Below are 16,102 nucleotides of genomic sequence, written 5' to 3' on the forward strand. Positions count from 1 at the left end.
GTTATAGATCTGGGGGAGAAACACTGGAAGAGGTAACAGAATGTAAGTATTTAGGATCTATCTTGGGTAAAGGCCCCCCATGTATAAACTCATTTGGCGCGTCAGACAGTTTGTCAAAAGAAGTGTTTGACTAATCATTCGACCGTGTTTGGGGCTCATTTGGCTTGGTCAAATGGCATGAGCACTGGCTTGACAGAATCAAACATCGTCTGTTTCCAGGCTTGATCTAACAGCTCAGTTCATGCCAGTTTGAAGGTATGTGGCCTACTCTGCAGATGACAGGCAGTTTTGGACAGATTCCATTGAAATATGTAGACTGTATCCATGCGTATGGAAAGTTAAAAAGTGCAGAGTACTGTGGCAGATATAAGAGAGCTGTATATGATGTTGAGAAACTTAAGGAAAGGGATACAGCAGCTACACCTGATTGTGTGATCAAGAAAATAAAGTCACTGTGTACAGCAGGTAGAATGAAATGTATTGCACCATTAGTGTCGAAATATCCCATATATATTTCTCTATTCTGCTTGGCTTTTTCCCCAGATCTTCTGCAATGACCTCTATATTAATAGATTGACTTTCTTTTAGAGCTTCTCTATTATTCATATGATGATATATCAGCTGAAACATATCGGATCTCCACATTTTATCAGTGAATTATGAAGGACGCAGCATTCTGCATTCTCCTACGACAGCAGCATTGAATATTCGAAATCGAGAAGCCATGATAGAGAAGATTTTTCTCTGCAACGCCCTCGTCGCGTTCGTGATCGTTTTGTACTTGAATATTTTACGGTCGTGCATCAGTTCCTTGTGAGAGTAAGGGTACAAGGATTCTACACAAAGTGCAAAGGCTTTACCACGAAATAAAAACACGACATCACGGAGATCTTTCTTCAACGACGACAGAAGTGAACCGAGTGATTCGTTCAAACCTATTTGAACCATGTGTTGCAAACTCAGATTTGAACAAACCATTTTGTCAACAAGTTTGACGGGACAACTGGACGTGTATGGGACCCTAAGTTTGTTGATATGAAAGGAAAAATCAGAGAGGGAGCAGTATAGAAGAGCCATTTGGTTCCCTAATGGAATAATGAAGGGTAGAAGTGTAAGTATGGAACTTTGGAAGGAAAGAAAGGATTAAGGGAAGCTATATTTCTCCCGACCCTTAACCTATGCAGCCGAAACGTTGACATGGATTGAGTCACAGGTCAAGAATCCAGGCTGGGAAAATTAGTTATTTGAGAGGAGCATGTGGTATGAGTAGATTGAATGAAGAAAGTAACGACAGGGTGTATAAGATATTGGTTTTGCCAGGGAATGCATAGGGAATGAAGTGGTGAATTGGGTGAAACGTAATACTCTGAGGTGGTTTGGGCATGTGGGAAAAATGCATGGTGGGGAGTTGACAAGAAGAGTGTATTATAGTGCGACTAAAGTGGTTGGTATGAAAGAAGGAAGACTATCTGTAACAAAGACCACCATGGATATGGCGAAATAGAGTACTAAAGGGAGAGAAATGAGGGAAGAATGCGTGGAGTGGTGTATGTAAGGGAGGCATGTAAGGATAGGGATAAGTGGAGGCTCTTTTGCTATGTCCACCCCTTTGATAGGGTTGGGCAAATTGGAAGGAAAAAGAATTCCATAAAATCTCCATGTCAACCTCTAAATAGCACTGATAGCAAATTAACACGTAACACGCAGTCCTGAAGGTCTCAGCTCACCAAAATGAATAACAAAAAAAAAAATCTACCTTTAAAATTCTGAGTTCTAAGTTGCATTATTAACAAAATTGGTAGTAAAAGGCCTCAAAGCACCATGTTCTTAAGGTCTCAGGACGGCCAAAATGACAAAACGTTACTAAACCAAATGTGACTAGGAATAATGAGGTAAAACTCCAGAAAATTACCTATAAAACTCCATTCTGGATTCCAAGTGACATTGTGAACAGATCAACCCAAACACCCAATTCCCAGGGTCTCAGCTCAAGTAGAATGTCTCACATTTCCCGTGTGATTATCTAGATTACATTCACGTAAGTCATATGAGTCATTTTGACTGAACTAAGACCTACAGAATTAGGTGTTCTGGACCAGTTTGCTAATAATGATGCTTGAAACCTAGAACAGAGTTTTTTAGATTGGTTTACGGGTTGTCTCTGTAGATAGGTTTTTGGGAATTTTCCCTTATCATTACCTAGATCATATTACTTTAGTGCCTAGATCATTTTATTTTAGAAATATTAGTCATTTTGGTTGTCCTGAGACCTGTAGAACAAGGTTTTCGTGGATCGTTTACCACTGATTTTGTCAGCAATGTTATTTTAGAACCCGGAACAGACTTTTAAAAGGTATGTTTTTGATTTTTCTCTGTGTGTGATTGCCTGAAAGACATCTTATAAGTAATGTGTCATTTTCATTGAGCTAAGACCTTTGGAATTGGACAACAGGCCTCAGCTAAATGAAAATGTGTCATTACTCCAATTTAAAGCACAGAATGGAGTTTTAAAGGTAGGGATATGGTTGATTTTTCCCTTATGATTCCTGAAATAATATTCATATGAGTAATGTGTCGTTTTGGCAGAACTACAACCCTCAAAACAGTGTTTTCCATGCTACCATGTAAATAATTGTTTGAGAGCATAGAATTTTATTTCAAAGTTAGGTTTCTTTCTTCTTTACGATTGATAAAATTGTATGTGCATAAGTAATATGTCATTTGGCTGCACTGTAGTCTTTAGAACTAAATGTTTTAGGCCAATTTATCAATGATTCTAATTAGAGCCCAAACAGGAAATTTGAAGGTAGGAATTTTTTCAATTCTTTTTCCTGTTGACCTCATAGACCACCACTTCATAAGTAATGTGTGTCATTTTGGTTGAAGTAAGACTGTCAGAATTAGGTTTTCCAGGCAAATTTGTCATTAATTCCATTTTGATCCTGGAATGGAGTATTAAATGTAGGTTTTACAGGTTTTTTCTTATGAGTGCATTGATCATATTTGTGTAATGTGTGTCACTACCCACCTGGGCAATGGGAGGGTTAGTGATGGCTGTGTAGTGAGCCAGCAATTTAGTGGTTGTCAAGTTTCATTCCTCTGGCCCAGGTAGCTTTCTTTTCTTTGTGCTTCCTCTGCATGTGGACTACTGGCATTCTGTTTGCTAATATACAATCTCTCCTTGTCACACATAACACATGAAAAGACACACAGCTTCTTCTCAACTCTAGGTTTTCCTGGTGGTGAAGCACTATATGCTAGCCCAGCATTTTAGCAAAATGATTGGAGCAATAGAAAGAATTTATGGGTAGGAACATTTAGGCAGGAGCATAAGATAGAAACATTAGGTGAAATTGATAGGTATTAACAGTAAGCAGGAGTATTAGGTAGGATTAGTCAGTAGGGACATTAAGTAGGAATCTTTGCAAACACTAGAGTTTCCCCCTGCCAGTGGCCTTTTAAGGATGAGGCATTAAGGCTAAGAAGCATCACTGGAATTCTCTATTTATGGAGACTATAGTGCTATGGCCACCCCCTTGAGGGAGTTCCTGGAGGGAACAGGCATCAGAGATATAGATAGATAAATAGATAGATAGATAGTCATTATGGTGATCTGAGACCTTTAGAATTGTGTATTCTGAGCCAATTTGTCAGTAATTCAATTCAGAAACCAGAACAGGGTTTTGAAAGTAGGCTTTTGTTCAATTTTCTTATGATTACCTGCATCTCATTTGTATAAGTAATGTGTAAACTTTGGCTTGACTAAGATCTTTGAAAATGGAAGTTCCAAGCTGATTTGTCAGTAATTGTATTTAGACCCCAGAATGTAGTTTTTCTTTTCCCTTATGATTGCTTAGATAACATTTGCATAAGTATGGTGTGTCATTTTGGCTGAATTAAGGCCTTTTGAATCATGTTCTTGGATAATTTGTTAGTAATTTCATTTAGGCCTGGTCAGAAATTTAAAGGTTGCCCTGATTGCATAGATTACATTAGTACAGTTATTGCAATGTGCATCATTTTATTGATCAGAGACCTTTAAAAATGGGTTTTCCATATCAATATACAAATTATTCTATTTAGAGCCTGAACCGGAATTTGAAAGATAGGTTTTTGTTTTTCTTATGATCCCATAACCCTCATTCATATAAGTAATGTATGTCATTATGGCAGAGCTGAGACCTTTGGAATGGTTTGTTCCAGTTTAACTTGTTAATTATTTTACTTTGAACTTGGGATGGAGTTTCAAAGGCAGGTTTTTATAGTTTTTGTGTTACAATTGTCAAGATTATATCTTATTAGTAATGTGTGTCATTTTGGCTGAACTAAGACCCTAGAAACAGTGTTTCCTAGGCCAGTTTGTAAATAATTCTGTTTAGATACGCGAAGTGTTTTAAAGGTGGGTTTTGGCATTTTTCCTTATGATTGATGTACATACGTAATGTTGATTGCTTTGACCAAGCTGATAATTTTGGAACCTGGCATTTTGGTCCAGTTTATCAGTAATCCTATTTAGAACCCAAAATACAGCTTTAAAGTTAGGTTCCTAACCCTTTTTCCTTCAAGATTACATAGATCAGGGTCATAAGTCGTTTAGGGTGATCTGAGACCTTTGGAACTGGATGTTACTGGCTAGTTTGTCAGTTATTCTGTTCTAGAGCTTGAAAAGGAGTTTTAAATGTAGGTTTATTTGTTTCTTTTCTTTGTAATTGCCTTGATCACATTCATGGAAATATGCATGTTATTATGGAAAAATTTGACCTTTAGGATGTAAATGATTTTGCTTAGATGCTGGAACAGAGTTTTAAAGGTACATTTCTACAGTTTTTGCCTTGTGATGGCCTAGATCACTTTCATATTAGAAATGTATGTCATTTTGGCTGAACTGAGACACTCAGAACAGTGTTTCCCATGTCAGTTTGGAAATAGTTCTGCTTAAAGCCCAGAATGGAGTTTTAAAGGTACATTTTGGTTTTCCCTAATTGATAAAACCTTATGCTTGTAAGGATTGTTCTTAGCTGATTCATATATGATTGTATTTAGAGTCAAGAATGGAATTTCAAAGTTAGGTTTTTGGCATTTTCTGTATGGTATTCCCTAGATAACATTTGTATATGTAATGTTTGTCAATTTGGCTGAGTTGAGACCCTCAAAACAGTGTTTAATGGGCTGATTTCTAAGTAATTTTATGTAGTGCTCAGAATAAGAGTTTTAAAGGTAGGATTTGGATTTTTTCTTTTATATTTATTTTATTATTTATTTTGCTTTGTCGCTGTCTCCCGCATTAGCGAGGTAGCGCAAGGAAACAGACGAAAGAATGGCCCAACCCACCTACGTCCACACATGCAAATATACATACCTATACATCTCATCGTATACACATATATACACACACAGACATATACTATATACACAAGTACATAATTCAATACTGTTTGCCTTTATTCATGCCCATCGCCACCCCGCCACACATGAAATAACAGCCCCCTCCCCCCGCATGTGCGTGAGGTAGCGCTAGGAAAAGACAACAAAGGCCACATTCGTTCACACTCAGTCTCTAGCTGTCATGTATAATGCACTGAAACCACAGCACCCTTTCCACATCCAGGCCCCACACAACTTTCCATGGTTTACCCCAGACGCTTCATATGCCGTGGTTCAATCCATTGACAGCACGTCAACCCTGGTATACCACATCGTTCCAGTTCACTCTATTCCTTGCACACCTTTCACTCTCCTGCATGTTCATGCCCCGATCACTCAAAGTCTTTTTCACTCCATCTTTCCACCTCCAATTTGGTCTCCCACTTCTCCTCGTTCCCTCCACCCCTGACACATATATCCTCTTGGTCAATCTTTTCTCACTCATTCCTTCCATGTGACCAAACCATTTCAAAACACCCTCTTCTGCTCTCTCATCCACACTCTTTATATTACCACACATCTCTCTTACCCTATTATTACTTACTCGATCAAACCACCTCACACCACTTATTGTCCTCAAACATCTCATTTCCAGCACATCCACCCTCCTGCGCACAACTCTATCCATAGCCCACACCTCGCAACTATATAACGTTGTTGGAACCACTATTCCTTCAAACATACCCATTTTTGCTTACCGAGATAATGTTCTCGACTTCCACACATTCTTCAACGCTCCCAGAACTTTCGCCCCCTCCCACACCCTATGATTCACTTCCGCTTCCATGGTTCCATCCGCTGCCAAATCCACTCCCAGATATCTGAAACACTTCAATTCCTCCAGTTTTTCTCCATTTAAACTTACCTCCCAATTGACTTGTCCCTCAACCCTACTGTACCTAATAACCTTGCTCTTATTCACATTTACTCTCAGCTTTCTTCTTTCACACACTTTACTAAACTCAGTCACCAGCTTCTGCAGTTTCTCACACGAATCAGCCACCAGCACTGCATCATCAGCGAACAACAACTGGCTCACTTCCCAAGCTCTCTCATCCACAACAGACTGCATAATTGCCCCTCTTTCCAAAACTCTTGCATTCACCTCCCTAACAACCCCATCCATAAACAAATTAAACAACCATGGAGACATCACACACCCCTGCCACAAACCAACATTCACTGAGAACCAATCACTTTCCTCTCTTCCTACACGTACACATGCCTTACATCCTCGATAAAAACTTTTCACTGCTTCTAACAACTTGCCCCCCACACCATATATTCTTAATACCTTCCACAGAGCATCTCTATCAACTCTGTCATATGCCTTCTCCAGATCCATAAATGCTACATGGAAATCCATTTGCTTTTCCAAGTATTTCTCACATACATTCTTCAAAGCAAACACCTGATCCACACATCCTTTACCACTTCTGAAACCACACTGCTCTTCCCCAGTCTGATGCTCTGTACATGCCTTCACCCTCTCAATCAATACCCTCCCATATAATTTCCCAGGAATACTCAACAAACTTATACCTCTGTAATTTGAGCACTCACTTTTATCCCCATTGCCTTTGTACATTGGCACTATGCAAGCATTCCTCCAATCCTCAGGTGCCTCACCATGAGTCATACTTACATTAAATAACCTTACCAACCAGTCAACAATACAGTCACCCCCTTTTTTAATAAATTCCACTGCAATACCATCCAAACCCGCTGCCTTGCCGGTTCTCATCTTCCGCAAAGCTTTTATTACCTCTTCTCTGTTTACCAAATCATTCTCCTAACCCTCTCACTTTGCACACCACCTCGACCAAAACACCCTATATCTGCCACTCTATCATCAAACACATTCAACAAACTTTCAAGATACTCACTCCATCTCCTTCTCACATCACCACTACTTGTTATTACCTCCCCATTACCCCCCTTCACTGATGTTCCCATTTGTTCCCTTGTCTTACGCACTATATTTACCTCCTTCCAAAACATCTTTCTATTCTCCCTAAAATTTAATGATATTTTCTCACCCCAACTCTCGTTTGCCCTCTTTTTCACCTCTTGCACCTTTCTCTTGACCTCTTGCCTCTTTCTTTTATACATCTCCCACTCATTTGCATTATTTCCCTGCAAAAATCATCCAAATGCCTGTCTCTTCTCTTCCAATAATAATCTTACTTCTTCATTCTACCACTCGCTACCCTTTCTAATCTGCCCACCTCCCACTCTTCTCATGCCACGAGCATCTTTTGTGCAAGCCATCACTGCTTCTCTAAATACCTCACATTCCTCCCCCACTCCCCTTACATCCTTTGTTCTCACCTTTTTCCATTCTGTACTCAGTCTCTCCTGGTACTTCCTCACACAAGTCTCCTTCCCAAGCTCACTTACTCTCACCACTCTCTTCACCCCAACATTCTCTCTTCTTTTCTGAAAACCTCCACAAATCTTCACCTTCACATCCACAAGATAATGATCAGACATCCCTCCAGTTGCACCTCTCAGCACATTAACATCCAAAAGTCTCTCTTTTGCGCACCTATCAATTAACACGTAATCCAATAACTCTCTCTGGCCATCTCTCCTACTTACATATGTATAATTATGTATATCTCTCTTTTTAAACCAGGTATTCCCAATCACCAGTCCCTTTTCAGCACATAAATCTACAAGCTCTTCACCATTTCCATTTATAACACTGAACACCCCATGTACACCAATTATTCCTTCAACTGCAACATTACTCACCTTTGCATTCAAATCACCCATCACTATAACCTGGTCCCGTGCATCAAAACTACTAACACACTCACTCAGCTGCTCCCAAAACAATTGCCTCTCATGATCTTTCTTCTCATGCCCAGGTGCATATGCACCAATAATCACCCATCTCTCTCCATCCACTTTCAGTTTTACCCATATCATTCTAGAGTTTACTTTCTTACACTCTATCACATACTCCCAACACTCCTGTTTCAGGAGTAGTGCTACTACTTCCCTTGCTCTTGTCCTCTCACTAACTCCTGACTTTACTCCCCAAGACATTCCCAAACCACTCTTCCCCTTTACCCTTGAGCTTCATTTCACTCAGAGCCAAAACATCCAGGTTCCTTTCCTCAAACATACTACCTATCTCTCCTTTTTTCTCATCTTGGTTACATCCACACACAATTAGACACCCCAGTCTGAGCCTTCGAGGAGGATGAGCACTCCCTGCGTGACTCCTTCTTCTGTTTCCCCTTTTAGAAAGTTAAAATACAAGGAGGGGAGGGTTTCCAGCCCCCCGCTCCTGTCCCCTTTAGTCGCCTTCTACGACACGTGAGGAATGCATGGGAAGTATTCTTTCTCCCCTATCCCCAGGGATAGATTTTTTCTAATGTTTCTTAAAATCACATGTGTATAAGTAAAATTTTGACATCACTGAAACATTTGGAACTGGGTGTTTCAGGCCAACTTAACAATTAATTCTCCTTAGAGTCCAAATGGAGCTTTAAAGGTAGGTTTTTATGGTGTTTTCCTTATGCTTGCTTAGATCATCTTTGTATAAGTCATGTGTGGTTTATCATTTCGTCTGAGTCCTTCAGAATCAGATGTTCCTGGTCAGTTTGTTAATAATTATTTTACATCCTGCAGTGGAATCTTAAAAGTAGATTTTGTGTTTCTTCGAAGTGGTTGTTTAGTTAACATTCATTTAAAGAATGTGTTATCATGGATGAGCTGAGATCTTCGAACTAAGTGTTCTAAGCCAATTTCTTAATAATTCTATTTAAAGTGTGTGATGGTGTTTTTAAAGTAGGATTTTTCTCATAGTTGCTTATATCATAATCATGTAAGAATGTTATGTCATCTTTGATGAGCTGAGGCCTTCAGAAGCCAGTTTTTCTGTAATTCTATTCAATGGCCAAAATAGAATTTTAATGGTGGGTTTTTTGTTTTTCTTCCTTTTGATTGTATTTATTACCTTCACAAAAGTCATGTGAGTCATCTTAGCTGAATTCAGACTGTCAGAACCAGGTATTCCAGGCTGATTTTTAGATAATTCTATTTATTGTCTGGAATGAAGTTTTAAAAGTAGTTTTTACTGTTTTTGCCTTACTAGTGCCTAGATCACATTTATATGACAAGTGTACATGTTAGCAAAACTGAGACCCCTGAAACAGTGTTTCATGGGCTGAATTGTAAATAATTTTGTGTAGAGCCCAGAGTGGAATTTTAATGGCAGGGTATTATGGCTTTTCCTTTATAATTGCCTAGCTCACCTTCATATAAGTAAAGTGTGTCATTTTGGCTTTGAAGAAACCTTCCTGGCTGATTTGTCAGTGATTTTATTTAGAGCCCAGAGTGGAGTTTTGAACATAGGTTTTATGGGATTTTTGTCTATGATTGCCTAGTTCAGATTCATATAAGTAATGTGTGCTATCATGGCTGAGCTGAGACTTTTGGAACTGTGTGGTCTAAGCAAATTTGATGGTAATCTATTTTGAGCCCAGAATGGAGTTTTAAATCAAAGGTAGGGTTTTGGGGTTCTTTTCTTATGATACAATACCTAGATCATAATTGTATTACTGATTTTTATCATTTTGGCTGAGCTGAGACCTTTGGAACCTAGTGTTGCAGTCAACTTTGTCAGTTGTTCATATTAGGGCCAGAAACAGAGATGGCAATTAAGTACATTGCGACAAAGCAAAAAAAAAAAAAGATATATATATATATATATATATATATATATATATATATATATATATATATATATATATATATATATATATATTTGCAGGGAAAAAATGAAATTGAGTGGGAGACGTATAAAAGAAAGAGACAGGAGGTCAAGAGAAAGGTGCAAGAGGTGAAAAAAAGGGCAAATGAGAGTTGGGGTGAGAGAGTATCATTAAATTTTAGGGAGAATAAAAAGATGTTCTGGAAGGAGGTAAATAAAGTGCGTAAGACAAGGGAGCAAATGTTCACTTCAGTGAAGGGCGCAAATGGGGAGGTGATAACAAGTAGTGGTGATGTGAGAGGGAGATGGAGTGAGTATTTTGAAGGTTTGTTGAATGTGTTTGATGATAGAGTGGCAGATATAGGGTGTTTTGGTCGAGGTGGTGTGCAAAGTGCGAGGGTTAGGGAAAATGATTTGGTAAACAGAGAAGAGGTAGTAAAAGCTTTGCGGAAGATGAAAGCCGGCAAGGCAGCAGGTTTGGATGGTATTGCAGTGGAATTTATTAAAAAAGGGGGTGACTGTATTGTTGACTGGTTGGTAAGGTTATTTAATGTATGTATGACTCATGGTGAGGTGCCTGAGGATTGGCGGAATGCGTGCATAGTGCCATTGTACAAAGGCAAAGGGGATAAGAGTGAGTGCTCAAATTACAGAGGTATAAGTTTGTTGAGTATTCCTGGCAAATTGTATGGGAGGGTATTGATTGAGAGGGTGAAGGCATGTACAGAGCATCAGATTGGGGAAGAGCAGTGTGGTTTCAGAAGTGGTAGAGGATGTGTGGATCAGGTGTTTGCTTTGAAGAATGTATGTGAGAAATACTTAGAAAAGCAAATGGATTTGTATGTAGCATTTATGGATCTGGAGAAGGCATATGATAGAGTTGATAGAGATGCTCTGTGGAAGGTATTAAGAATATATGGTGTGGGAGGCAAGTTGTTAGAAGCAGTGAAAAGTTTTTATCGAGGATGTAAGGCATGTGTACGTGTAGGAAGAGAGGAAAGTGATTGGTTCTCAGTGAATGTAGGTTTGCGACAGGGGTGTGTGATGTCTCCATGGTTGTTTAATTTGTTTATGGATGGGATTGTTAGGGAGGTGAATGCAAGAGTTTTGGAAAAAGGGGCAAGGATGAAGTCTGTTGGGGATGAGAGAGCTTGGGAAGTGAGTCAGTTGTTATTCGCTGATGATACAGCGCTGGTGGCTGATTCATGTGAGAAACTGCAGAAGCTGGTGAATGAGTTTGGTAAAGTGTGTGAAAGAAGAAAGTTAAGAGTAAATGTGAATATATATATATATATATATATATATATATATATATATATATATATATATATATATATATATATATATATGTATATATATTTTTTTTTTTTTTTTTGCTTTGTTGCTGTCTCCCGCGTTTGCGAGGTAGCGCAAGGAAACAGACGAAAGAAATGGCCCAACCCACCCCCATACACATGCCTTGATTCAATCCACTGACCGCACGTCAACCCCGGTATACCACATCGCTCCAATTCACTCTATTCTTTGCCCTCCTTTCACCCTCCTGCATGTTCAGGCCCCGATCACACAAAATCTTTTTCACTCCATCTTTCCACCTCCAATTTGGTCTCCCTCTTCTCCTCGTTCCCTCCACCTCCGACACATATATCCTCTTGGTCAATCTTTCCTCACTCATTCTCTCCATGTGACCAAACCATTTCAAAACACCCTCTTCTGCTCTCTCAACCATGCTCTTTTTATTTCCACACAGCTCTCTTACCCTTATGTTACTTACTCGATCAAACCACCTCACACCACACATTTTCCTCAAACATCTCATTTCCGGCACATCCATCCTCCTGCGCACAACTCTATCTATAGTCCACGCCTCGCAACCATACAACATTGTTGGAACCACTATTCCTTCAAACATACCCATTTTTGCTTTCCGAGATAATGTTCTCGACTTCCACACATTCTTCAAGGCTCCCAGAATTTTCGCCCCCTCCCCCACCCTATGATCCACTTCCGCTTCCATGGTTCCATCCGCTGCCAGATCCACTCCCAGATATCTAAAACACTTCACTTCCTCCAGTTTTTCTCCATTCAAACTCACCTCCCAATTGAATTGACCCTCAACCCTACTGTACCTAATAACCTTGCTCTTATTCACATTTACTCTTAACTTTCTTCTTTCACACACTTTACCAAACTCAGTCACCAGCTTTGCAGTTTCTCACATGAATCAGCCACCAGCGCTGTATCATCAGCGAACAACAACTGACTCACTTCCCAAGCTCTCTCATCCCCAACAGACTTCATACTTGCCCCTCTTTCCAAAACTCTTGCATTCACCTCCCTAACAACCCCATCCATAAACAAATTATATTTATATATATTTTCCTATGTCTGCATAGATAATACTCGTTTAAGTAATTTGTGTCATTTTTCCTGAGCTGAGATCTCTGAAAATGGTTGTTTCTACCTGAGGTGTAAATAGTTCTATTTGAGCCCAGAACAGAGTGTTCAAGGTATGCTTTTTGCTTTTTTCTCATGCTTGTCCACATAACATTCATATATGTGATGTGTGTCATTTTGGTTCACTGAGACTTTCAAACCAGATGTTCTGGGCATTTTGTTAATAATCCCTTTAAGAGCCCTGAACAGATTTTAAAGGTTTTTATAATTTGTTCCTTCTGATTGTCTAGATTCCATTCATATATGTAATGTGTGTTGTTTTGGTTGATCTTACACCTTTGGAACAAAGGTATTTTAGGTCAAATTTGTAAATTCTGGTTAGATCTTGGAATGGAATTTGAAATGTAGGTTTTTTTAATTTTTCTAATGAAAACCAATAATGCAGTAGTATGAATAATATGCGTATTTATGGGTAAGCTGATATGAGTGAAATGGGCATTCTGAGCTGATTTTTCAGTGATAGTGTTTAATGATCAGTGATAGTGTTTAATGCCAGGAATAGAGTTAAACAGATCTTTGACAACTATAAATTCAACAAACCCCTGACGTCTGCAAACTTACCATTATAGTTCTGATTGTATAAAAAGTATTTTTTTTTAATTTATTGACTTGGCAAAATAAATGTCACTAAAGCACTAGATTAAAAAATGTTTACGCATCAGTTCCAGGGAATGAGTGGTGGTGCTGCTGACCCTCCCTGAGGATTATTCTGCTGCCTTGACAAAAAGAGGAATTAACATCATGAGTGCTAACAAAGCTTAGTCACTTATCAGTCAGTTCTGTTTCAGCAGGTGAATTACAGGCAACAGCATAGTCTACAAACTTTAATTTTGTGTGAGTATCCTTTTTCAAAAATAATTTCTTTGGATTCATTTCATTTCTGAACTGTTGTGGTGTGTATTGTAAACAGTGGTGAAGTGTGATCAATATATATTTCAAATACTTATTCTAGTAATTATATGATTCATCAACTTGTGTTTGCTCAGAACAATTTACTTATGATTTCAGTGAAGTGTACTCGCTCATCGGACCTGAGATGTAGAAAAGAGCAACAGATACAGCACCTACGACTCTTCCATCTTCCGCATCCTCTGCGCTTCCACCATTTTCACATCTTCATTATCAGATACCTCTGTGGCAGTCTCTACATGGATGTCTTTCTCTATTCTTTTAGCCTCTAAGCCAGAATCTGCTACATCTTCACATTTCTTTGCTCAAGTGAAAGAGAAAAGAAAAACAGTTGTATAAAGCATGCCAGCTGGTTGTTTTTTAGTTAACTCGTTCATTTTATGCTGTGTTGAATTATCCTATGTTGGAAAGGATAAGCATAGGAAAATGATCAGGTTTTAAATGCAAGATATGCTGATAAGGAAGGACCGAGTTACAAGCAAATTTAGAGAGAGATGTACTTTGTGTTTGATGTGTAGCATACTATTTTGACTTAGCATTTTCTGACTTAACATTATCAGTAATGGAAGTCAAGCACTAGAGATACAAGACAAGACGTGCAAAGCATATGAGACTTGTTGGGAAGAAAATTCTGTTATTCAGTTCTGTGATGACATCATGAGGCAATTGCCTCTGGAAACCTTCCTGTATCATGTGATGTGACAATGCACTGGAAAATTGTAACATGTTACAAATTTCCAGGAGTGGAACTGTATTTTCATAGTGCAGGCTTTTGTGACACTGACTCCTCCAGTTCCCCCTCTCTTACTGCCCTTTATCATTTGCCTTCATTATCCAAACACTGAAAAATTGACCCAGAATAGAATCAAGCAAAATATCCCACTCTTGCAGACAGAACATGGGTTTATACCCCACCACTCCATTACCACACTACACGCATATCCTAGATGAATTCGACCAGTCACAATGCCCATGCCACATAGTATTAATGTCAAACGACATCAGCAAAGCAGTTCAGACTTTCCTAAAACATCTTCACATAAAAGATGCTTGATATCACTCTATAGAATAATGACAAAATGTGGTTGCTATTTGTTCACAAAGACTTCACTTCTAAAACCCTAAACTTTACAGTGGAGTTCATCCAAACAGTAGTTCATTCTCCAATCCTCTTCAGTCTCTTCCTCCTGCAGAACATTGTACAAAGATCCTCTCATATGTCACATGACCTTATTATCACATCAAAGCACCCAGACAACAGAGAAGCAACAACAGACATTAAGCACTACAGTGTTTGAACAATGACACATCGAGAACAGTATGTCTGCTTCTCATCAGAAATCCCAATCACATTAAGAACCCCAAACAGATGTGAATCCAATGTACACACTTCCATAATCTTGAATGATGAATCCCTACTCTTTTATCAGAACATCAACTACTCTGGACACATAATGTTCCCAGAACACAAGTTGGTGCCAGGTTTGGACAAAGTGAAATGCGTAGTAATGTACAAACAATTCATCTACACCATTGTAAACTGTGCTTAACCTGCCAAGTCAAAATCTCGTCAAAAAAATGATAAAGCTGCTAACCCCTCAAGGCTTAACACTTGTAACCATCACTGGTTGCCTGTCATGTACAAACATTCAACACCTACACAGTGAGAAAAAGATCCTCCCAATAAAATACCACATCAAAATGTTTATTGCCCAACTCTGCAGCAGCACTAGTCCCTTTCCATTCAGTCACCACCATAACTAACCAATAGACCCTTAATAGAATAGATATAAAAAGCTTAACCCTCTTGCACTCTTCAGCAAATTACATTCAGGTATCCTCATTCCCTCAACAAACAAAACTTTTTTTTTTTTTATTATACTTTGTCGCTGTCTCCCGTGTTTGCGAGGTAGCGCAAGGAAACAGACGAAAGAAATGGCTCAACCCCCCCCATAGACATGTATATACATACGTCCACACACGCAAATATACATACCTACACAGCTTTCCATGGTTTACCCCAGACGCTTCACATGCCTTGATTCAATCCACTGACAGCACGTCAACCCCGGTATACCACATCGCTCCAATTCACTCTATTCCTTGCCCTCCTTTCACCCTCCTGCATGTTCAGGCCCCGATCACACAAAATCTTTTTCACTCCATCTTTCCACCTCCAATTTGGTCTCCCTCTTCTCCTCGTTCCCTCCACCTCCGACACATATATCCTCTTGGTCAATCTTTCCTCACTCATTCTCTCCATGTGCCCAAACCACTTCAAAACACCCTCTTCTGCTCTCTCAACCACGCTCTTTTTATTTCCACACATCTCTCTTACCCTTACGTTACTCACTCCATCAAACCACCTCACACCACACATTGTCCTCAAACATCTCATTTCCAGCACATCCATCCTCCTGTGCACAACTCTATCCATAGCCCACGCCTCGCAACCATACAACATTGTTGGAACCACTATTCCTTCAAACATACCCATTTTTGCTTTCCGAGATAATGTTCTCGACTTCCACACATTCTTCAAGGCCCCCAGAATTTTCGCCCCCTCCCCCACCCTATGATCCACTT

General features: G+C 39.2%; 1 long non-coding RNA gene across 1 annotated transcript; it reads left to right on the forward strand.

The window, feature by feature from the left end:
- The first annotated feature begins 914 nt into the window (after nt 1-914).
- Nucleotides 915-14,308, forward strand: LOC139753606 (uncharacterized). The gene is made up of 3 exons (XR_011713735.1): nt 915-1,111; nt 13,270-13,441; nt 13,616-14,308. It is a non-coding gene; the product is annotated as an uncharacterized lncRNA (long non-coding RNA).
- Nucleotides 14,309-16,102: the final 1,794 nt, after the last annotated feature.

The sequence above is a fragment of the Panulirus ornatus genome, chromosome 15 (genome assembly GCF_036320965.1).
Source record: "Panulirus ornatus isolate Po-2019 chromosome 15, ASM3632096v1, whole genome shotgun sequence".
NCBI classification, from domain to species: domain Eukaryota; kingdom Metazoa; phylum Arthropoda; class Malacostraca; order Decapoda; family Palinuridae; genus Panulirus; species Panulirus ornatus.